The 25279-nt window shown below is 36.1% G+C and overlaps 1 long non-coding RNA gene across 1 annotated transcript; it reads right to left on the bottom strand.

Annotated features, from left to right (window-relative positions):
* Positions 1 to 10352: 10352 nt before the first annotated feature.
* Positions 10353 to 25052, bottom strand: LOC118227026. The gene is made up of 2 exons (XR_004765144.1): positions 24585 to 25052; positions 10353 to 10982 (listed from the first exon to the last, which is right to left on the bottom strand). It is a non-coding gene; the product is annotated as an uncharacterized LOC118227026 (long non-coding RNA).
* Between the last annotated feature and the right edge of the window lie 227 nt (positions 25053 to 25279).

Raw genomic sequence — 25279 nt, forward strand, 5'->3', positions numbered from 1 at the left:
TTTCTGTCTATCAGTTTTCTATTCCTTTTATTTTTCAAACAACAACGAACAAATTCTTTACGAATTTCTGATTTCTTTCCCAAATGTACACTGTACTCTCTTGTACTGAAAGTGACAGCTATTGACTGGTCAGCTTGATTCCCTACCTTTCTTGCTTGGTGTTTTTCTTATATCCATAAAAATAACTTTCATTGAGCAGTCCAAGGATTTTGCCAATGATACTTGCAGTCAATGACAATTTTGTTCATTTCTTCTATTTTATTTCTTCAGAAGGAGCTGGTAGCAAAACACATCACAGTCGTGGCAGGTATTCAGTCAGACTTAACTTTGTGAAGCCCTAACTTACCATAAAACATTTAAGGTGGTGCTACTGTTTGTTAAATGCACAAGCTGTCTGTTGTTCATTTCCGGTTTAAATACAGCCAGTTGTGCAGCAATCTGTAATCTAAAATAAACATAGGATTGTTTTGTGATCAAATGATGGCATTGAAATAAATGGAACAACGCAGTTTTCACATATTGTATAATTCAGATATTGTGGACCTTTATGTATATGTATCTTTTTAAGACTATACTATGGGTTTTGATATGTTGATATGTTAATATATTATTAATAACAGGACTTGTTCTGTGCACGGAAGCCATGCCATTACTGTCTTTGAAGCTGGAACAGATTAAAATATCAATTACATTCTTCCATATTTTTTTATTTGGAACAACCACAACAACATGCATATAACTTGCTTATGGCCAAACATTAGCATCATAATGCATGGAAAATGGTGATCCTTACTTATACATTTATGAATCTAAAATTGTGGCAAATTATTTGTGTCACTTAAAGTTTTCCCCCCCACAGTGAGTCTAAAATCACAATTGATGTATTTTGTAAAATTCTTTAATTCTATAAATTGTTATAATCATAAGCATATTCTCTCAATTGGAATCATGAGAAAGGACAGGCTTTAACCTATAAGAAATGAGACTGGGTCTTTGAGTATTAGGTTTCAGTCAATGACGTTCCAGAGAGGGGATTTTCAGCCACAGGATCTCAGTTCACAGTCAGAGGTTAGTTAACAGGAACTCTGGGGCATAATGTAGTTGGCAGTGGAGATGAAGGGTTTCTCATATGTAGCCTGCTTTAATGCCCCCAGGCTCTCTCCTTGCTCTCCTGCTTTTATTCCAATGAGCTCATTTCCCTTCCCAATCCTTACATGCTCTGCCTGACTAATTTTGGCTTGTAAAGATGATTTGAAAAAAGACCTGATGGAGGAAAAGCAGAAAGAAAAGAAGGAATTTTTTTTAAACCTTTGCCCAGCGGCTACTTGTAATGTCTGTGCCTCTGTCTGTGCCCATGTATAGATATGACACAACTTTATTAAATGCTACTCTCCTACTTTTCAATGGTAAAGAAGAAGAAAGACTTCAAATACATGGTTGTTTGTTTAAGTATCTGGATATATATATATATATATATATATATATATATATATATATATATATATATAGCCATGTTATTTATTATTATTTAGCACTTTTTAAACATAGACCCCAATTTCAATACACCATGAGGTTTGGGAAAAATGGATTTACAGATTTTTAAGATTATTCAGGTATGTTCAATTGCTTCCTTAATGCAGGTACAGTATAAGAGCTTTTGTTATCCAGTCTTTACTCTATGCTTTTGATTTCCTTTGGAGTCCATTATTGATGTTTGTCAACATGAGAACCACAGCTGTGCCAATGAAAATCAAAGATCAAGGAAGCCATTTAGAGACTGAGCAATAAGAAACAAATCAGCCAAGCCTTAGGCTTACCAACATCAACTGTTTAGAACATCATTAAGAGGATTGAGATCACTGGTGAGCTCAGTATTTACAAAGGACCTGGTTGGCCAAGGAATACAGTTAATGAATTCTCACCACAATGAAGAAAACCCCCCAAAAAACCTGTTTGACTGATCAAAAACACTTTAGCAGGCAGGTATGGAATGTGTTAGTGTCTTCTGTCTGTAGATGATTTCATGGACAGAACTTAAGAGGCTACAGTGCAAGATGCAAACCACAGCAAAAACAGAATGGCCAGATTGAAATTTGCTAAGCTGTACCTAAAATTAGTTCTAGAAAAAGGTTTTGTGAACAGATGAGACCAACATTCACATGTATCAGAGTGATGGCAAGAGCAAAGTGTGGAGGCCAAAAAGAACTGCCCAAGATCCAAATATTATACATAAATATTTGTACTGTATTTTCACACCCGCACACACCCATGTGCATACACACGCACAGATACATTTCTATACATATATACAGAACTTATCTTCCAAGATCCTAGTTCATTGTCTTCTTTTACATTTATTTGAACTTCACTTCATATATTACTTGAATTCAGAGGAAAAGCTAGTGCTTCTGTATCTTACTAACTATTGCTCTCTCTTTGTCCCTCACTCCCACTCTCTCTCGTTCTCATTCTTTCTCTTTGTGTCTTGATTTTTTAAATCTGGAATTATCAGTGTTTGACTCAGTGGGCCCAGATTCTATAGTGCAACGGAGTGACACTCACATGCTATTTCTGTAAATTTATACTTGCTAAATTTTTACAATCAGAAAATTGGTTTTACTCATCCTCTGATAGTCATTCTATGATGGATAATAGAATTAAATCTTTTAATCCTTCTTAGTTTACTTGAGTTTTAAAAATCAATTAATATTTCAATGGAGCATTCTGTGATGAAAGAGACTTATTCATGTGCAGCATTTTGAAAATAATTTTTTTGTTAGCAGAAAATATTCCAATAAGATGAGAAGTTACAAATTAAACGATTACTTATTCCACCACTCAAATTTACTTAATGTTTTGCTTAGTTTTGAACAGCCTTGTCATAAAAATGGAGGAAGGAATCATATACATTTTGGCATCAAAAGAGAAGTCATTATCAAATTGACTTAGATTACAGGAAGAAGCATCAGTAGGCAATGGTACTGAAGCAGTTACAGACACATGAGAACCCCTCATGCTCTTCAGTTCTAGTGCCAAGCAGTTGTTGTGTTGTTACATATAATGCTGATATTCTAAAAATGTAATGTTCCGTAGAAACACATAGATAGAACAAATTTATGCTTATTAACTGACCGCTGAAAAATACAGATCAGGCAATTTATTTCACGATGAGTTCTCTGGTTTTTTTATTTGATTTTTATTTTCCTTCATCTTGAACCTATAGTTTCTAGCATAAATACACTTGCAATTAAACAGTCAGGTGATACTTGTTCTCAAATATATTCTCCAACAATTACATGTTCTCCTTGAAAGAGGGAGAGATGGTTTGCATGCCATTCATTACATTATACTATTTGAAAGCTTTTTTGTTTGAAATGAATGAGAAGAAAGATAAGAGCCAACTAATGGAATATGAATTGATTTTCCAGTGGCCATGCAGATTTACAATTAGGTATGCAGGTATTGTGTAAGGACAGCCTTTCGAGGCAATTATGTGACAGATTATATGGCCATTAAGAATTGTGTTGCTTACTGCTAATGAAAACTTTTTTCTGTATTCTCTATTCTATTTATTCTATATATAAATATCTTTCTTATTGCTGAGTGTATCATTTGGTAACATGTACTGTGCTTTTAGGGTTGTGGATGATTTTTTAAAAATCGCATATGGCAAATCATCGAATCGTTGTCACGTATTCAGCCTCAAGAACAATGTGTGGTGTAATTAAGGGGAACCAAAAGAGGGGGAGTGGATTTGTGTCGCATGTATGCATGTCACATGGTTTTGCTTTTAAATTATTTGGCATTCACTCAAAAATATATTTTGATTTGAAACACATGAAACACGTTTCATTTCCATTTATTGAGGGAAATTGTGAAGACCTTTCGGTGTTAGGAAGGAATGAAAAGGCTTTTTGTGTAACTGGGCACATGAGGTATGTTGGAGTGGTGCAAGCCAAGTCTGTGACCAAGGAGCTCGGCTGGTATGGCACCTGGGTGTCACTGGCCAACGGCTTTGGGCTGCTTCCCACGCCAGAGAAGCTAGTGTATCGCTTCCTCGTGAGAATTCGGATGGAATAAATCCTTTCATTTTTTTTTTTTTAACCTTTCTCTAGCGTTATAGAATAAACAAAACAAACAAAAAGGAAGTCAAAGTTCTGTACGTGCTGTGCTCTTAAAAGAATAGTGGCGAGCCTTAGCCACCCTTCATCGCCAGGCTCTCTCTCTCTCACCAGCACAACAGGGCAGCCGCATTAACATTCTGCGACTGTGCAGCGTGGGGTACTGGGCTCTGAAAGGCAGGGTTGAAATGACGCCTGACTGTGACAGACAGCCAGACAATGCTACCACTGTGTGACTTGGTCTTCATTCACTCAAGTCACAAATAAAAATCCCTTGTCACGCGCGCATGTACCTCTGCACTTGCGTGCGCGCACGCACACACACACACACACGCACACACACGTGCACAGACACACACAGACACACACACGCACACACACACACACACAAGCTAAATGAAAGAAAAGAGTGAGCAGTAAACTACCCACACGTTATGCACATAAGGCTAAATATTTGCCTGGGGCTTGTTCTGATGCCTGTCTCTGGCTCATTAGAGGTTACTGCACACTTCTGCTTGCTTTCCCCCTTTGTTTACAGAAGCTGTGGTGCAGTTCTTATTCAGGTGCTTTGTCGCCTTGGGTTGGATAGAAAACAGCGTCTGAGCCAAAAGCCTCGGTGGTGTATCCTCCTTGAACTCTCATTGCTGCAGGAAAGGTGGCTCTTAAATGTACTGTAGCCATAGATGTTTTCTGTACGTACCGTATTCAGCATTATTTTCCTATTGTCAGATAATTAAATCAACAGAAATGTGATGCAATCCAAATAAGGAAAGGATGTAATATTCTACATCCACCGCATCTACAAATAGTTGCAAATTACGCAGACACACTAAACGGACAAAAACACCTTTCTGCTGTTAAAAGGGGATGCTCTGATGCTCTTCTGATGGTAGGCCCTCCCCTTTCATGTTGCTAGTCTCGAGAATGCCGCTAGATGACGCGCTGTAGACGGCCTTCTCTGGAATTTAATAACAGATTTAATTTTACAGTCAGATGGCATGAGATCGATTTGATGTGTCAACTACCCTTTTGGTTATAAGATGTCCGACTGGATGAATAATAGTCGAAGACAAATAGTTTTTACTTACGGTGATAGGCTACTAAATAATAATTAATGGCACATGGTAGAAATACCTGTCGTTTTGTCTTGATTAGATTTTTTTTTTATTTGAAGTTTTTGGAAACGAAAAAAAAAAAAAAAAACTCGAAATTTCACAAAGAAAAAAAACCAGAAAGACAAAAACGATATGTTAGGAGCATACGGGACATCATTTTTAGGGCAAAACGGTATTTGACAAACATGATTAAGCTAACTTCGTATACAAACGCCTAGAATGCATTTCGTATCATTGACAGTTTTGGGATAAATGCACATTCCACATCTCAGGCCAACAGTATATATGGATACACGTATGGCCGTTTTACTCAAATGATCAATTCATTAATGGAGCCAAAACGTTGCCCCAACCATACAGAAATCTTTCAGATCTTGATTTCATTGTATGACAGGAGAGTCTATCGTCAATACTGTTTTAAGTTTCCATTCACCTTACACATTTAAACCATTAAATGGGACACATATTCCCATCACCTACACACATATTAAATGACTAAATGAATGACATGAGGATTAAATTGATTAAAAAGCATGTTGTTTTCCCCAAATAAAACCCTGAATTTTGTTATTAATGGGCATATTAGATATTACACTTTGGAAACAATTACATTAAGGAATAAAGACCAAGAATCAAAACGATTCATTACACGTGCGCACCTCACGAAGTTCTGGAAATAAAAATATAACGAATGTGTAAATAGTGGTTAACCTAGGCAACTGTACATTTCATAATTGAGTATATATAACTTATAATGCACCGTGTAATACACCACTCACTTCGAGATATCTGTCGAAAGGATATTCAAGTTTGTAGGGATTGCTATCCACAAAGTGAAGGATGGAATTATTATTATTATTATTATTATTATTATTCAATTACATTACCAACAGGCCTACTTAATTATTCGTAGCTTTTATATGCTCAGGAAAAAAGTGTTTTTGTCCGTTCAATGTATCTGCGTGATTATGCTTTATATTGTGACTTAATGCATACAAGATCAGAAGTGTTTCAATATTACAGTAATTAATAATATCTCAAGGAAAAATTTATTATTTTTTTGTCGAGATGTATAGGGAAAACTAATGTTCTCTATTTCTGCAGTTTTTTATTTGTTCATAAAAGAATAATAGTTAAGTTTTCACTGAAATTTTAATGGTGGGGAATTTCAACACATGTAATATTGTGAGAGTGACATTTTGAGACCACAGTAAAAAGAATGTTGAATGCATTAACATTATTACAACCCTGAAATGTGATGTAAATGTTTACTGAAATTTTTAAACAATTGAGTTGTTGATTGTGGTAGAATAGAGTGGATATAATTAATGGCATTAAAGGGAGCCTTAAAGTAAATCATATCAAGATGCTGATGAGCTTTCCATTACAAAATCTATAAGCTGGATCTCAAATAGCCAGGTGTTACAATTAGAGTAAAAGCTAAGAGAGCTATGAATGAGAATGTGAAAGAATGCTGGGTACAACATTTAGCCAGTGGCACTCGAGACAAGGGCACAGTCCTTTTAATCAGCCCTAGTTGAAAATACGGGAGACCTGTTGTGATTGTACTGTTCAACACATTTCAATGTGATGGAACGACCAAGGCACATGTGCATGTGACTTCTTTGCAGTTGTATAGCATAGATTCTGACGAAAGACCAAATGGGTGTTAGGCATAAGATTTTAAACAGCAGATCTTCCTTATTTTGATCTTTGGTTCTACCTTTATTTTACCAGCAAGTCCTATGGAGCTAACAAATCACTTTACCACAGATGACCTGAAATTATTGAAAGAATCCTATTCCATCACTGAGATGAAAGCTGTGTTGTCAAGATGTGGTGTATGCTCATTGATAGCAGGGCAATATACTGCATTGCGTTTGGTATCAAATTTGATTAGCATTTTATCACCAACTTTTTATATGAAAGAACCGTTCTGTCATTTGTGCTTTAGGTATTCATACTGAGTAGAACTGGGAACTAACCAAGAAGACAGCTTCAAAGTACATTGCCTATGTTTCTGCCTGTGGGGCAAACCGACACTTCCTCATGGCATTCTGGCCAATCACAAAGGATCTTTTCCTATAAATGAAGTGAAAATGACACATGTTCTCTTTGGCTGCTGTTGAGAAGGAAGAATTATCAGTCATGCTATTTGTGGGTTTTTTTTTTACAATGGGAAAATATGCTTGGAGTCCCTGGCTGTTTCCTTGTCTTTAGATGACTATGCTGAATGAACCTCCTGTTTCCATTCTTCCATTCTCTAATCAAGTGGACACTCACCTTCATTAGCTCTGTGCATGTGAAGAAATCTCTATTCTATAGACTGTGAAAACAAGGGCATTTATTGGAAAGGCAGGGTGTGTGGGAAATGGCGTTATAGAACACAGAACAACAAGGGACACCACCATCGAACCCACATTGCCATTATGCATTGGTTCTTGCTTTGTGAAAGCATTCTAAGCATCATCTTTGGCATCTACAAGCACTGTTGCCACTATGCTTCCTTGAAGATGTCTAACTGTTGTTTTTTTTCTTGTTAGCATATGATCAGCATGCATGGTTAGATTGAATGTACCAGATCTACATATTGCTAGTTAGGTGTGCTTTGAATCTTATCCAGAACATACTGTCACAGAACTGCATTTATTACCTAACAGATTTGTTATCATCAGCCTCATGACAGTGTTTTCTATTTTTTGATGTTAGGGACTAAATGTTGCATTTGAAATGATCTGCACCATGGGTCTCAATGACATTCACAAGCTGAACAGGAAATCTATTCTTCCTTAGCATTATGTTTACATCTGATCTCTGAACATGATTTGGCAACATTGTTTCCTGGTTAGACGGAATTATTTCCCTTAGGTTTTTCAAATTGATGCAGTTTTTAACAAATATTTGCATATATATTACGATATTCATATGGCATGCAATGATGAGCTGGATTCATATGAGTTTGTTAATCATGTATCAGCACAAATAAAACACGAAGGAGCGTCTAATTAATCTAAGAAGTGAAACAATGGGTAACTTTCTGGTTTAACACCTATTTAAATGAAGATGGGTTTTGTCAGGGCATGAACAGATTGCAGAATCACAATGGCTATTAAGAACTTTGAAATAGTGGCGAGACCCATAATTCTAATGTTAAAGTTAAATTTGCACTGTTTTATCTCACAGTATTATATCAACGATGGATGCATTTCATTATTCATATTTCACATGAATTAAATTTTTGTGGTTTTGAAATTAAATGTGATTAGAATTTGCCTAATGGCCATTGCGCTATTTAGCACTGTGTTGAAGATGTTGGTTTGAAAGAATGATACATTCCACATCATTTGTAATAAACCAGAATGATGTGCATAACTATTAGCTAGTGATTGTTGACCTGATGCCTGTCCAAGTAATATATTTATCCTTTTAGCTATAGTTAGCTTTATTAGCTTCGTTACCTACGAAGTTATCCTTTAATTGTAAAGAATAAAACTGGATATTAATCCCAACACTATGACTCAATTGAAACATTTACCTAACAATTACACTCACTGAATTAGAGTATCATAAGAAAATAGATTTTATGATAAAATATTAATATTTTAGTTCCTTATGAAGTATTGTAACATGAACCATAGTAGTATTTCTTATCTTCTTTTTAAACCAATCGGGTCTTTAGGACATTACATTCTTGAAGCTTCAGCTATTTCATTGCCACAAAGAATCCTCCCACTGGGTTCAATATGCTACATATGTCACCTAATCCATAGGCCCGGAAAACTTTTTAACACCTGATTCACTATGTAATAAGAAAAGAGATGATTCTGGGAAACCATGGTGCTCCCATATGTGCACAGACATATGCTTCAGCTAAAAGGAGTTCTGTCTGATAAGACTCAATGATATTACTAATACTAATACTAATACTGCTACTGCTACTACTACTAATAATAATAGTAATAATAATAATAATAATACTAGTGTCTGGCCTGATTTTCTGCCTGTGTAGTTCAGTCTTATTGAAAAATGATAACATTCTACTCACAGACTTTGAGATAAACAATTGTGCTGAGCTGAGCTTCAGCTTCTTTTGTTTTAATACAATCAAACTGAATGTACCGCTTTTATCTTCAGGTACTCATTCCTCCAGAAAACACAAATGGCAATGGTTAATTACTCAGGGATTTCTATTCACATTACAGAACTGTAAAGTCTGTTTTTGCACCTGTCCCTCTTAATGACAATTGCATGCCTTGACTTGCTTTATTTAAAGGATTCGGATTATCATGGGTTACCTTAAACAAAATTTTTAAATCTTTAAAATGATATTGTGAGACAGTTGTCATCCTCCTGTAGTCCTATCATAGGAGCTATGTTATGTTAATTGGTCATCTCATACATATACAGGTTGAACCACATATAAACATTCAAAGCCACACGCATCCTTTAACAATTCCAGTGTATTATGTAAACTCTTATATTCCTGCAAGACAGCGTCTAATTGTTGCCAAGGTGATGAACTTAGTAAATCAGCCAAATCTAATTAGTAGAAAAGAGTGTGTCTGTAAGGCGGAGCTGCAGTACATTAGTAACACCAGGCTTTCGGTCACGAACAAATATGCTTATATCCTACACATAGAACCTCTTCCCTGACTGTAAAAGCACAAGGTAACATCAGTACTTTGTTTACACTTCCGATAAGATGTATCTTTCTAAAACAAGTCATAAGACATCCCTGTACCCCATCGTGTATATTCAAGAGTGATATGGTGAATGACGTTTCATATTTATTGTGCCAGCACTTTGTGCAGACTTTCAGTTAACTCATTATATATTATTGATTATTGGATCTGTTTATTGTACCAACATTGTGGAAGAATAAGTTAAGAAGTATACCAGTTATTGCTTCACTAAACAGCATACCTTGTTGTTCACCGAACACCCACAGACTGTAACAGAATTCAAAATTAAATTTACTTGCGGTAAAACAATCACTTAAAACATGGCATATCAATATCACGATTTGATGTCAAACGCGTGCTGCATTTAAAATATATCTATTAATGACTATTAATTTACAAATGTGCATTTGTAAAAAATTACACAAGACGTGTGATAGGTATAGACTTCTAAAAACCTTTATTTAACTTATTTGAAAGAAACCTTTATTTAAAAATGTTTATATATGCCAGAACATCGCGACAAACAAAAACCCACGATTAGTTATATAAATATAGTCCCACGAAACAAGGGTGTCACAGGTATTAATGATAAACTCTGAGTCCCTGACATTATTAGAATGATTTATTCTTAAATAATTCTAATAATGCCGGGGACCTAGAGTTTATCATTAGTTCAATCTTATAGTGGACATCAGCATTGAAACATATTTTCATATAAATAGTCATTAAAACAATTTACTGTATTTTAACTGCATGGTTTCTTATTAAGTTGCTCGTAGGCTATGCCTCTGTGAAATGCAATGCAATTAGATGTTACTCTCATGGGGAATAGAAAAAAAACAAAACTTTTCAATAACACTTCAAATTTTAATCACAATTTTCGAAAATTCCTCTTAGTTATCAAGATCAGAGGGCCGGTCAAATAATATCTGCTTAAACGTGCACGTTTAGGGAGGTGTAATTCCAGAAGGCTGTCTACTTTTAAGCACAACTCTGATTCAGCACCTTTTTATGGACAGCGGTCTCTTCAGGCTTTCTGGAGGCACGCTTCTCCTGTCTTCTTCCTGAAAACAAATGCAAACCTAGTAGTTATTTGTCTTCTGGTATTTTATTTTACTACAATGCAAATAGTTACTTTGATGATAAGCATTACACTTCGGGGCCTTTTATGACTCATTGGTGTTAACGCACTTTTGTATTTCCGAGAATTCCCGAGAATACTGAGAATACTGAACAACTGATCTCCTCCTGTATAAGTCAATCTGCATCATTACAATGTAATGTATGATTTTAACACACCTGTATACTTCGTGTTCTAAATGTATTTAAGCAGGCTATTACAGACAATGAAGGACAATGAACAGAAAAAAAATAGTAATAATAAAAAATAAACAAAGATAATGTAATGCATTCTTTCATATTGCATGTTAATAAAAATTATTACCCATTTTGGAACAGTTTTGGAACTTTTAAAAAACATTTTGATGAGCGCATATTCACGAAGTCTTAGTATCGTCATGAAATTAAGTTTGGGGTTTAATTCCGGTATAAACGTAAACTTTGCAGCTTATTACAATCCAATATCTGAGTATGTCTTATTTTCACGTACGCCGTTTTCTTTTATGTATTTACGATTTTTCATATTATTGCTATTTTAACAAGAGGAATTTATTAAATGCTGGTAAAATTTAACGTGTAGTTCAATTTTAGAAAATTTTGTTACAGTATATTGACAGATAAACGATAGCAGTCTATAAAATATTGGCATATACTATCAGGATTGTTTACACAGAAAGAAAAAATGATTTAAAAAAAAATAAGATAACTATTTTAAAGCATTAAAATAAGCTAGAAACGTAGGCCACACAAACCTGTGAAACCATTATAGCTGTAAAGGTCGTTTGCAGTACAGATGTGAGAGAATTGTAATAATTCTGATTATAAAACTGGTTGATATTTGATACATATTGTGCTTTATTAGAGATTACACATCATGTCGACGTCATGTCGTTTTGTTCTCCATACAATTTTTATTAAGAAACAAGTATATAGATGTATATCCTTTTTTAAGCTACTGCTTCAAAAAGTATGTGAGTGTCTGTTTGTGTGTGTGTATGTGTGTGTGTGTGAGAGAGAGAGAGAGAGAGAGAGAGAGAGAGAGAGAGAGAGAGAGAGAGAGAGAGAGAGAGAGAGAGAGAGAGTATTTACATTTAATGATTAGTGTGAATATTGTGTATTAGCTATAAACGCTGTGTGTTTTAAACTAAGAAGGGGCACAATCCTACAGATCAGTCTGCTTTCATTTAAAATAGGCTTCACAACTGTTCGTCTATGTAGGAGTTAAATATTAAAACGAGTGGTCCATGGTACAGTTCTAAAATTAATATACAATCCTCATCTGCAAGAACCCATTTACGAATAGTAAATTACACAAATCAGACATTGTGAAAAAACGGAGAACCCCATGTATGGTCCAGTGTGAAGGAAGGATGCCTGAATATTTGTTTGCTCATACTGAATTAGGGCAAGTGTTTTTGTGTTGGCCTGAAATGGTAGAAGCTGATATAGAACGCGACACGTGTTTCCTCGTCATCAGGCTTGTTATACCCAGGCCTGCTGTAGCCATATTGTACTTCACTCTGAAATGTCCTTTCATGCCTCTGTAAAGATTGAATGTCATTACAGTATTCAAATATTTCATCAAATCGTTCAATTTATTTATTCGTATAATCAATATACAGTGCATTAGGATACAACTGCAATGATTAAATAAAATAAATAAACAAATAAGCGAATGCCTGTGCCTTATTCTTTGGCATTATGAAACAATTACACAGTCATCTGTGTTATATTCGTTAAGCATTCTGCCACCATTTTCTCAAGTCATTTCAATGACAACAGATTATGAATTAGTAAAATAGGCGGACCTTCGTTGTTTTAAGTGATTAATGTGTTACGAGGCAAACATACATGCACACGCTCGGACGCATGCACACGCACACACGCACGCACGCACGCACACACCCGCCCACACACACACACACGCACACACACACACACACCAGGTTTCTAATTTTGTATTGTGGGTTTTTAGCCTTGGAGAGCAGCCAAACATCTGAAGTTTGCCAGGAGTACATTAACAATATGGCTGACAGTATTGAAGAAGTAATTGCGTTTATAAGGGCGTGTTCTATGCTGTGAAAGAAGCACATCGAGTGTTGTAATAATGAAATTACATAAGTCACATGACTTTTTAAATATATTTAGATTGATGTTAAACACCTTGCTTCGCATGTTTACGCATGAAACGATGATGATGGGCATAGGCCTCGATAAGACTTCGTCGGACTCCTTACAGTAAAAGGTGCCTTTTTACTTGATAATGCTTGTGGCAAAGGTTTCTGTTTACGTAGCACACTTACTTCCTGTGAAGAGTTAATGGTCCTCACTACAGACAGTATAGCCAGCTTAAGAAGCGCAATACCTTCCTTAAATACCAACGTTATCAAAAACAATATTTATTTTGTGCTATGTTAAAATCATACCCACGTGCGTAATGCCTGACCCCCAGAAGCGCATAAAAGCAAGGAATAACGTTAACTTAGCTATTTGGAACTCACTGTTTTTGGGCCATTGACTTCGATGAGCTGAGAAGAAAAACTGCTGTTATTTAGTTGCATTTGGAATTTAAGTTACATAATGTTTTCTCTGATGGATTTTCCTTGAAATATAACTCCCGGCGCTGTCCGTTCAGCACCACCAAAGCTTGGTACCTGACTATGAATCGGCCTTTTCTCAAAAGTAATCAACTATACACAACGTCAATGATGACTATGCTTCCTAAGCTTTGACATTGCGTCGTACATCGCGCACTGCTCAACAGTGGAACACGTCAACAGGCGGTATACCTCTGCATGAAACTTTTAATATAGTAATTTAATCTGCCCATCTGAACTACTTTCTGACAAAGAACGTGAACAAAAACCTCGCCAACTTTTACGTTTGGAGTAAACGTTTCAGTTTTGAGGACAAAAACTTTATTAATTTCAGCAAGTATATAGGGGCCCCCTATAGACAATAGTCCTGTTCTGACATACCCGTCACAGCGAAAACTCAATGAGAGGGAGGTGTTGATGATGTAGCACATCATTGCTATATCGGCTACAGAGGAGTCCGAGTATATGTTCATTTGTCTTCTCGTTTCTTGGGCTAAAATGTAGCATTTAATTATCGCTCCAAAAATTGAGCTGAATGTGTTTTAGATTAGTGTGACATCGCCAGTTGTTTAAATAGCTAAAACAGCATCCTGGCAACAACGAAGAGCTACAGTATTACCTGGCAGGATCTGAGTCGTGTTTTTGATTCTCGCGATGCACGGAGTGACGCAACGCGGAAAAGGTTCATTCGATGACACGTTTTGATTTCTCTCAACCTCAAAGTGAGCTGTAGATGCCTGTAGGCAACATTATGTGCAAGACTGTATCTATTAGTATTCGACTAACTTAGAATAATAAATTTACGGTTATGGCGCATATCATTAATAAAAAAATGAAAGGGTGTGAATAATCCATGATTCATAGTTCGTGATTGTCTGTTACAGCTGGATATTGTTGATAGTGTCATGGCTGGCATTCCCTCCCTTTTGTTGAAACAATAAACATTACAAATACAGTACGCATGCAGAAAGTGCGTCTGCGGTCATTCACGTCACTATTGACCCATGCTCTTAGGAAACGGTTTGTGTCCGGCTCGTCTTTTATACGCATTTGGAGCTGACAAGTCTTTATTTTGCCCAAAGAGGTCGCCTTTTCCCTCCAGTTCTGGAATGCGCAAACATAGAGAAAGCCTACACCCTGTGAAAACGATATGACTCCCACAGAACACATCGGGTAGGTCTGTGTCTTCACTCTTTTCAGTCAAACGTTTCTTAGACAACCGAAGCATTGTGTTATGGCTGGAGAATAACTGGAACCCTCCACAGTATTTAATGTTATATTAAGCATTTTAGACCCTTGTGCTGTTTTGAAAATGTATGTATTAATCTCTGAAGTCAACCAGTATATATTTCATTTAACTGATATGTACACACACATATTATTGTGTAGTAATCCAGCACGTATGTGTACACACATACATACGCACACACTGTCCCCATATCTGTCTCTCGTTACATACGCGTGCACGCTCGCACGTGCGCGCACGCATCACACAACATACGCACATAGACAAATAGGCACGCCGCATGCACATGCGCGCGCGCGCGCACACGCATATGGACACACATACGCACACGGACAGGCACACACACACATTTCATTGCGTTATAGCATAGACATTGCAATAAAGTTTGCCCTAAAATCTTTTTTTGTATGCAAAAACTATTTACATGCACCATGATGCAATGCATATGAAATATAAACTATTCTAAATTTGTTTTCAAAAAGTTTACTTTTATACTTACAATAAATGTCTATATGGGGTTACTTCCATATGCGTGTACATATGCTCACACATATTCTATTGGCCTTTAATGCAAATACTGTTTTAAGAAAATTCTTCCTTCAGGATGTCTGTGTTAATCATTGCAGTTTCATTAAGGGAAACGTCATTAAACCAGAAACTCTGAGGGTTCCTCTCATTTAAAAGAAAAATGTCTTTATTTGTTTTAAAGAAAAAGTATGAAAATGCACAGTAATAATAATAATAATAATAATAATAATAATAATATTAATAATAATAATAATAATAATAATACTAAGAAGGAGAAGAAGAAGAATAAGAAGACAAAGAAAACACAAAAAGACAAGGAAAGGCCATTCAAAAGCTTATCTTGATTAAAAAAGACATACTATTTGAGGATTGCAGAGCTATGTGAGAATTTAAAAAATAACAATTAAATCAGTGTGGACAGACTTTTGAATAAAAGGATTCTCATGCATATTTCAGTTTAATAAACCAAGGTACTTTTAACCAAGAATGTTGTCTTATATTACAAATGAGCAGCTTTTTTCATGTTCATAACCTTACTGTACCCTGATGGATCAATGGAAGTCTAAGTTTGTCTGTCCTTTTATCCTTCTATTAAACTTATTTTTGTTTTCAGTGCTATGTAAATACATTATAAATTATAGCCTATATCCTTGTCTACGCTGATCTATAAAAGGGATTCACTACAGTTTCTGCCTGCACGTGTCTGAAGTTAAATGTGATACGCCAGTAAATAAACTTGAGAAAAACAATGTGTCAGTTTTCAATTTGTTGCATGCGCGTTCTTCTTCACTTTCCATCCGCTGTGAATTGTGAGCCGAGTGTGTTTTACTCAGTCTCAGCCTCAGTCTGCTCTATTGCTACCTGTCTGTATGCGCCACTGAATACTGCCGTGCTTCTACTCTTGGTCCTGAGAGAAGCTGGCCTCAAAAAAAGTTTTCTTTTTGTTTCGCTGATCTGAAAAGACTCAATAGTTGGGAAAACCGTTCTAATTATATGGAAGCACAGCTTATTTAGGTGATGAAAAGGGACTTGTAGTCTCATAGCAGGCCCTTAAATTTCCCAAATAAGGAGCTCTAATGATGGGGTGAGAAGACGTGAATGCCTAAAACAAACTATAGAGGGGCTAAACTAAAGCAACCAGGGGCTTATGATATATTAAATTACCATGATTAGGAATTTAGGCATGGTTCAAGCCTGTTGGAGGGGCTGGGGAGCCTCAAAGTGGTGCTATTCATTTCTGGGGAGCAGGGTCAATAGGTCGGGGAAGTTCACAGGGCCTGTTTCTATTCTTATGCTAACATATAATACAGGCTGTAATGCTCACTGGCTTGGAAGATATAAATGATTCGGCAATAATCCCAGCTTCTCTGTTTGCGAGGAGAGCAGCTCTATAGCTAATTGCAGTCGGGCCGGCTTTTCAATAAGTGAGCTGCCACAATGATGCCTGAGAAATAAGGATGTGGTTTTTCTCTTCTCTCTTTTTCCCTGCTTGCAGTTGGTGAGGTACACTATCGTGTTTTGATATCAAGGTATAGTGTTCAGAAATACTGAATGGTGTTCATTTCTTGGCAGGCAACACCCTGTTCTTTTGACTTGTTAAACAGGGCCACAAACAACACGGTACAGTATCTTTAATTAGAGTTTCTCATTAGATTGATTTCTTTTGAACTAGAAAGTACTCTCAGTGATATCATATTGAGATGATTTCCAGAGTACAACATCTTGCTGTGCTATTGTGCTCCGAATAATATCCTGTATAAAACATATGCCAATTTAACTAAAATGTATATCCAATTAAAATATTGACTTGAAATGCTTCAGATTTATTATATTTAGTTTCTTTACCGTTTTATTTTTTTGCAGCATTTTTGCAAATTCATTCTGAGGCATTGAAAATACAGCAATGTGCATATAAGACATTATAATGACCAAATGCTTTATCAATTTACATATCGTAACATTACTTATGAAAGATGGTTTTGTTCTGCTGCTGCATGCCTGGAGATTAATCTCAGAGTATTTGTGAAAGTTTGGACCTTGACTGACACGTGATACAAAAGGCCCTATTTATCTCCGTATGACAAGCAGAAAATCTGCTCAGAATAAATGAATTAATACAAATGATCATCCGCGCCACGTGATTGGACACCTGCAGTCAGCAGCGAGCAAAATGTGTAGGCAGCATCCTATTGGCTCCTTCATTGTCAGTTTGAAATGATCCTTTCACTCATAGCTGGATTTTCAACGCCAGGGTGTGACTTGTGGTTTCATCACTGGGCTTAAGAAATTAGCAATTTAATTTTCATTTCCCATGACTGAAAGAAATACATTTGTAATGCACTATTTTTTTTCATTTAAATTTAGAAGCAGCATATTCTTTAGATACAAAACAAAACGTTGCGTCTATGAAGCCAGGACACAAAACAAAACATTGCATCAATGAAGCCAAAGGCATGGAAAAGAAATTGGCTTATAACACAATAATCATAAACATTTATTCTTGGAAATGGAGTTAAACTGAATTAAAAATACTGTTTGTTGGCCATTTCATAGGTACGTTTATTTTCTGAGAAGAGAGGAAGTGGCTATTAGTAGAATGTTAAAAAAATGAGCCATTGACAGGAAACACATGTATTAGTGTCAGCTCCATTCAATGGATTTTATCCCATTGGCCATTTGGGAATAGCTGGACATCCCACTTTAACCCGGCTCTTGGCCTTTGACCTCGGAATCTCTAGGCTTCCATAAACCCCTCTCAGGGGACATTATAGGACCCCCTGAACAAACACGCACATTACAACAATTTTTATTACCACAGATAAGTAAAATTTTAACCCTACCCTAAAATGTTTCCTCAATGTTTATGTCTTACTGGAGGTAAAAAGGTTATAAGTTGCACCAAATTAAAAAAAGTAACACATCACTAGTTACCTTTTTGATTAAATCAGGAATGAAAAACCATATAAAAACAAGGGGAAACAAAGTCATTTTAAAAACCTCAACACACACACACACACACACACACAGTAGCATTGAATTTCAGAACAATGTCATTATTCTACTATTTAATCTTATTATGGTTTATTCTTCAACCTTAAAATGCATAATTAACTGTGTTGATAAATTGTTCTTAAATTTTCACGATATGCTGCCAAATGGACCTCTTGTATTGTGGGCTGCCTGAAGTCCTGCAACGTCTCCCTTCGTCAGTGATTGAGGTACTAATCTGGTATATAGTGGACAGAGGAAATAGTCCTTCAGACCAGCACGTGCCCGGGCCCTATCCTCAAGTCCAGCCATCACATTTCCATTTACAAAGAAAGGCACGACCTGCTCATTCACTCTGTTTGACCTTAAACTTAAAAGATCAGACTTCATGGTGCTTCTGAGATGACCAACAGTGGACACAAGGCTGGCACACTTATAGCATCCTCAATGAGTCTCAATAAGAATGGCTTTTTTCAGTATCAATAAGTAGAGAAAACCTGTGCACCTCTGATTGGATAAACTCAGCTTCAGCCTGATCAAGATGCATTTTGACCTTGGCAATGAGAAATAGATTTAATCAATAAACATTTAATCAATAATCAAACCAATCAAACATTCAACCATTCAATAAATCAATCAACCGACCAATCAATCAATTTTAGCAAAAAGTACTTTTTTCTGTTTTCAACAGGGTTATGAACACTGCAATTGCATCATCATATAGAACTTCCCTGCCCATTTTAATTCATTTTGTATTTGAACTGAATGAAATTCCATGCAGATTGACCAACAGGTTTCTGTTCAGGTCTATGATTTGTAGCACAGACTTTGTTGATGGAGTGGGTCAAACTAGATCCACATATTGCTGACTACATGACTGCCATCAGAACGGTTCTGCGGCTGCTCAGTTTGATCAGCTCAAAGCGGATGTGCAACCAATGTTGACTTCCGCCAACAGATCCCAGTATTTAAAACCATTCATTATATCAACCCACTGATACTTAAGTCTATCACAAATCATCATCCATTATCAAGATTCCCAATCATGTCTATAAGGAGAGAAAATGACAAAATTATTACATCATCTTCTTTTTAAAATCCACTAAATACTTAATACATTTATTTTGATGTAAATCGTTATGTCGAACCATCTGTATTACATTAATCTACTATTAATTCGCCTATGTTAGTACTTGACACCCAGCTGCTGCATTCAGGTGGCTGATCGTAATAGCTGAACTTTCTTACATTTAATCCTGTTCTATGCCTTAATAAGACCCAGAAAAAGGCATTTGTTTGACATGAGAGGTGTTTTAAAATTACAATATAGGGCCTATTGTCTTGCCTCGTGTTGCCACTTTCTATGTTTTAGGGAATGCGAATACAGTATATAAGTGAGGCGTCCCATATCAATAGTTTATTGTGTCTGTGTTCCTGAATGGGGCATTTCCAGCAGATAAATACGTAATTTTTATGTATTGAATCGACCATTATACGCACATTATTTAAGCCCTGAGGTATTAATTAGCTTCCACCAGGCTTTCCGTTACTTCTTTAAGTATTTGTTACAAAAATTCCATTTAGCCATCGACGCAAGTGATGGGGGAAATATTGGCCACTAGCAAAAAGGAATGGACATGACAAAACCGATGAGGACGGCGAATTCAACTACTCACTGAAACCGTTATTGATTGTTTCCTTTAATTGGGATGTAGGGTACACTGTATCCATTAACAGTTAAATTGTCATGCACTGTTCACGTCAACATCGAAATATGAAACAGCAAGCACAAGGTCGAGGTTGGAAACCAGTGGAAAGCTGGATTTGTGATTTCAATAAGCATGTATAGAGTGAACCGACGTTAATATCTTGAAATCAGGCCTTAAGTTTGATTATTTATATTTTAAAACAACTGATTTAAAGTCGAACCTTCTGAGAAAACAATATGTTCTGTAGCTTATTTGCCTATTGTAACACGTTTCACAGAATTTTTCTTAGTATTTGAAAGCTTTATGTTTATTGAACGTGATTTTAGCGTCTGGTACAATGCAGAAATGTGATCAACGTGCGCCTTTTACACAGATTTGTAAGAAGAAACGCATAAATCGTCAATGCATTCTTCGACGTGAAAAATAGCCAACCATGCAACGACATAAAGCAATCAAATGACAATCAACGATTTGTGGATGAATGCATATTATTAATAAACCTTTGAGTTCCAGGGAACGTGGTATGTCTGGCACGAATGAAACATTTGGAACATATTCTTAAGAAACGCAACTAAACATCAGAACCTTTTGTGATGCTGAACAGTACAAAAAGTCAAATAGGCCTATATTTATATGCTCAACTGAAATTAGGTACAACAGTACACCAGAAGAAATTATTTGTATACTTTATGATTTGAAAGAACTGAAAAATGCGTTTTATGTTCTACTATCTCCTATTCAATGACCTAATGCATGTCTGCTTAAGCAAACAAAATAAGAAACGGTTTTCTTTTTTGGGATGCAAGATAGCCTTAAGTTGGAATGTTGCTGTAGCAAGGGGTTTTTTGAGACGTCTCAATACATTCAGAAGGCGGCCTAGGACAGGAAAAATAAGGTATATCTGTGATATTAATCAACAATATTCAACAACAACAACAACAACAACAACAAATAATAATAATAATAATAATAATAGCTGTTGTTATTGTTATTATTCCTATCATTGACATGGCTAATACATGAAATATGTTTAGCTCACTTGTGAAAAATATGACACAACTATGTGCAAGGTAAAGATAATTAAACATTAATATAGAATGCTGAGATAAAATCTGTCAGTGTCTTATAAGAATATATGGGCTGGGCACCAAGTAAGGTGCAAGACATTTAAAATGAACAAACCAGCCAACTGACCAGCCAACCCAGCCAAACAGCAATCCACCCAAGCAACCAAACTAGCGAATCAGCCAATCAATCAATCAATCAATCAATCAATCAATCAATCAATCAAGCAGCCGTATAGTGCAGTCTTTCATTGCATACCGTCTTTGTGCCTTGTTAGCCTAAAATAGTGTAACATCTACAATGCACACGTCACTCAGTAAATTAAACATTTAAAGATTGTCTTTTGATTGAGTTCCCATAGTCCTCACTTTGTGATTTGAGTAACAAAAAAAAAACCCAAAATAAAAATAAAAATAAAAATTGTGTTATGGCCATTGCTTACTGGTATAGATTAATAACAATAATAACGAATTTGCTACACAATGAAATGTCTAGTATTAATTCAACTCGAGCAGAGTACAATATGAGTCCAATAGGGACCATATGTACTCTGTTAGAGTTGGTTTAACACTTGACATCTTTCTCTGCGCTCTTGCATTAATATACATATGTATTTATGTATTAAAAGTTATCAGGATGTCACATTATAAACAGGGACTCAATATACAGAAGTAAAAAAGAAAATGTACAGTTCATGAATAACCTTCACCCACAACCATGGTTCATGTACACTTCAGGAAATTGAAATATTGTAAAGAACAACGAGTGTAGATTACAGTGGAACCCCCTTCAAAAAACAAGTAGGTAATGTCAAAATGCACCTCACAAGTGTAATGTTTTGGGAGAATCATACCCAGCACATGCAATAATGTTATATCAAATATGGCCACCAGGACTTCCTGTTCTTCCTAACCCGCGGTATTCAGAGTGTTAATGAAAGAGCAATGGTTTTACCCCTAATATGCTGATTGGCTGCCTTGTCTCGTTAGCTTTAGCAACCATGCCTCCTTAATGAATAAGAGCGCAAACACGGCGGGCGGGGTTGTGGCTTGCTTGGACTAAAGCCATTTATTTCGATCTTTTATCGTTGAATGATTGGATATTTCTGAAGTACTCAAATTGGTCTACGAACTATTTTATCAGTTTACATGTTTATTCGCTTATTAATGTTATTAAACACTTTCCATTAAAAACAGGAATAGCGACAACAACAACAATACAATTATATATATATTTTAAAAAACAATAATAATTGTAGTAAGAAGTCAGTTATTTAAACGCGGATCGGTGTTAGCCTTTCGGTGTAGTAATACGATTTGCAGGTACAAACCGTTTTCATTTTGTCAAGGCTTGTATTGTTAAGAATTTCCCCTCATTTGCTTGGGATATCACACCTGTGACTTGACTCAAGAACAATGAAAGGTAAGACAGATACGAATAGTCTGGCTTATTTTTCATGGTCACTTCCAAAACCTTTGGCAGTTTGCCTGAAGAAACATTCCATCGTGTTTGACTGAAAAAGGCAAATTTTCTTTGCACAATAATTGCAAAATAAATTATGTATGTTTTTGAAACCTGTGTTTAAGTCTACTACCAGACGTACTACTACAAGTACTATGGGGTATTGTAGTAGTCGTAGCAGAAGCAACAGCACTAGCAGAAATAATAATAATGATAACAAGGGGATGACAATTGTTGTGCCTCTTAATAGCCAGAATACATATCAGAATATCTCACGCAAAGTGGAAGCAGATGTCAGCATTCGCTTATATCATTGACATTTTGTTCTCTTTGAAAAAGAATTGTCTTTCTAAATTTACACCTTACATGCCAATGAGTATAAACCTGATGCCTGTTGAGATGAAACATATACCTTGGCCTCTGGCATAGTGCAAATCACAAAAGGCAGTATTTTGCACGGGCCCTTTAAAAGAATCCTTGGAGTTTCCAGCGAGAGACAGACAGAGAGAGAGAGAAAGAGAGGGGGGGGGGGGGGGGGGGGGGGGGGGGGGTTTTAGGGTGGATCACGATGCCTGAAATTATTCTAATTAAATCAAACAGAGAGGTCCGTTTTAAATATTTGCAAGCTTTAATTGTATATAGGCTACTGCAGTAGCTACGTCTTAAGTGTTTATCCAAAGACGTTATGCAAGTCATATGTAATTCTCCTAAAAGGACTCGTTGAGGCTCCACTGAACCGATTTCTTCGACACGTTTCCCATGTGAGTGGCCATTGCGTGTCATTTATTCTAAAATGGTTGACCCTAAGATATAAAGGTCACCGCCTTAAGTGACCCTAACAGGTTTTGTGTCACTTGTCCTTTACATATATAGAGTGGTTACCCATTGTCCCACTTTATTTGTACTAATTTTCATAGCTGTTGACAATGTTGAATATGTTGTGTTATTTCCATTCCGAACACGCTAATATATTTTATTTCTCTTTCCAAGTAAAATTCATTAAGGCAAACCAGAAGAAAATTGTATATCCTATTTTGTTTCTCAATACTCTATAGCTAAGAACAGGACGTTCCCTTGGCTTTATTCGTTCAAATTTACAATTAGTTGGGTACATAGCCTATTCACTTTTAGGGTAAAAACAGCTTAATTTACAAATATTAACATGATATCCATACTTGGTTGTTTCACCCGAGCAAGAAACAAAAACCGAACGACAGGTAGGCTACAATATACTTACATTTACGATCCAACAAATAGCCTCAGTAGCCTATAACAACTAAACTAAAACAGTCTCAAGTTTAAAATCGCTGTTGTTAACCGTTCATCGTGTAAAACAGATTATAGCCTATTTTTGAAACACTATACAATGAAGCTGTAATTGAACAGAAATTAAACACGTTTTAACTGCAGATGTTCTATAGCCAAAGTTTCACCTTATTTGGTCATTCGAAAATATATTCCCTTAAAAAAATGACTATACTTCATTCTTAATAAATTATTGTTGATAAACGATTTAGTTAATGTGTGTCAACGTAGATTTTATTTAAACTAAGAAACTGTCAAAATGTAATTATGCTCGAGATGTGATCTGATATCTATGAAAAAGTTGAGGTAGGATTATCAAACGGGTTGGATTACATATTTATTAAACACGGTCCAATAAGATACACTCACACGTTAACGCTGGGATACTGTGGGGCATTTCCCTGGATTCAATAAGTCGTGCCGTGACACTCGCTAATAGATATATTCCGAAGGTCTCTTTCGGGTCAAAGTGTAACATTAGGAAGAATAGAAATCGCCAGTGACCTATGGTCTATGCAAAATTCGGACCAGGCAGCGTGTCACTGAAAGCTTTCCTGCTATAAGGTCGTCGACCAGCACTCAAGAAGACCATAATCTGTAATTCAAGTGAACGGTCATAACATTAAAGTTAGCAAAGAGTTTTCTTACCTTGACTCTCGTTCAGAACTAGTCAGAACTTGTATTAAGGAGGACGAATCGATGCAGCATCGCAAGCAACTTTAATGCAATGTCTTCTCTTCTTTGAATACCCAGCATTTTAACAGCGGCGTGGAGAATGCCGTGCCAAACTTTAATTCCCTGTCCCAAACGGACCCTCTCCATTCGTGGTCATTCACTTTCAGTTTTGAAAAGGTTGAGCCACATCGAGGGTATGTTTGTAGAACAGGGCAGTTTGAGTGTTTTAAGCAGATGGACCACTCTGTCGAAGTTTGGAGTAGAGAAGCAAAACGGCGCCAAGTACAGGACGCGAATAAAGAGCAATTGTTAATGCAAAACAAAAGCGTCTGTAATGGAAGCCAGTACTCGCAGGACACAAATTGGGCGTGCAACGCTTCAGGAAAATATAGTTAAAGCAGCCGCTCGTACTGAAACACCTTTCCTAGAGCCATCCTTGTCTCTTATTTATTTATTTATTTATTTATTTATTTATTTATTTATTTATTTATTTATTTATTTTCTTTCTTTCTTGCGTTTTTTCTTTCTAGGCATAATTTCATAATTTGCAGAAAGTTGATGGCACAAGCTGCTATTTATTTTTCTAAACTTATACCACAGAACATAGATACTGCATTCAGGGTGGCGAAGCATCAAAAGGCCAATATTCACGTAATAACATTTGCCCG

This window comes from Anguilla anguilla, chromosome 5 (genome assembly GCF_013347855.1).
Source record: "Anguilla anguilla isolate fAngAng1 chromosome 5, fAngAng1.pri, whole genome shotgun sequence".
In the NCBI taxonomy this organism is placed as follows: domain Eukaryota; kingdom Metazoa; phylum Chordata; class Actinopteri; order Anguilliformes; family Anguillidae; genus Anguilla; species Anguilla anguilla.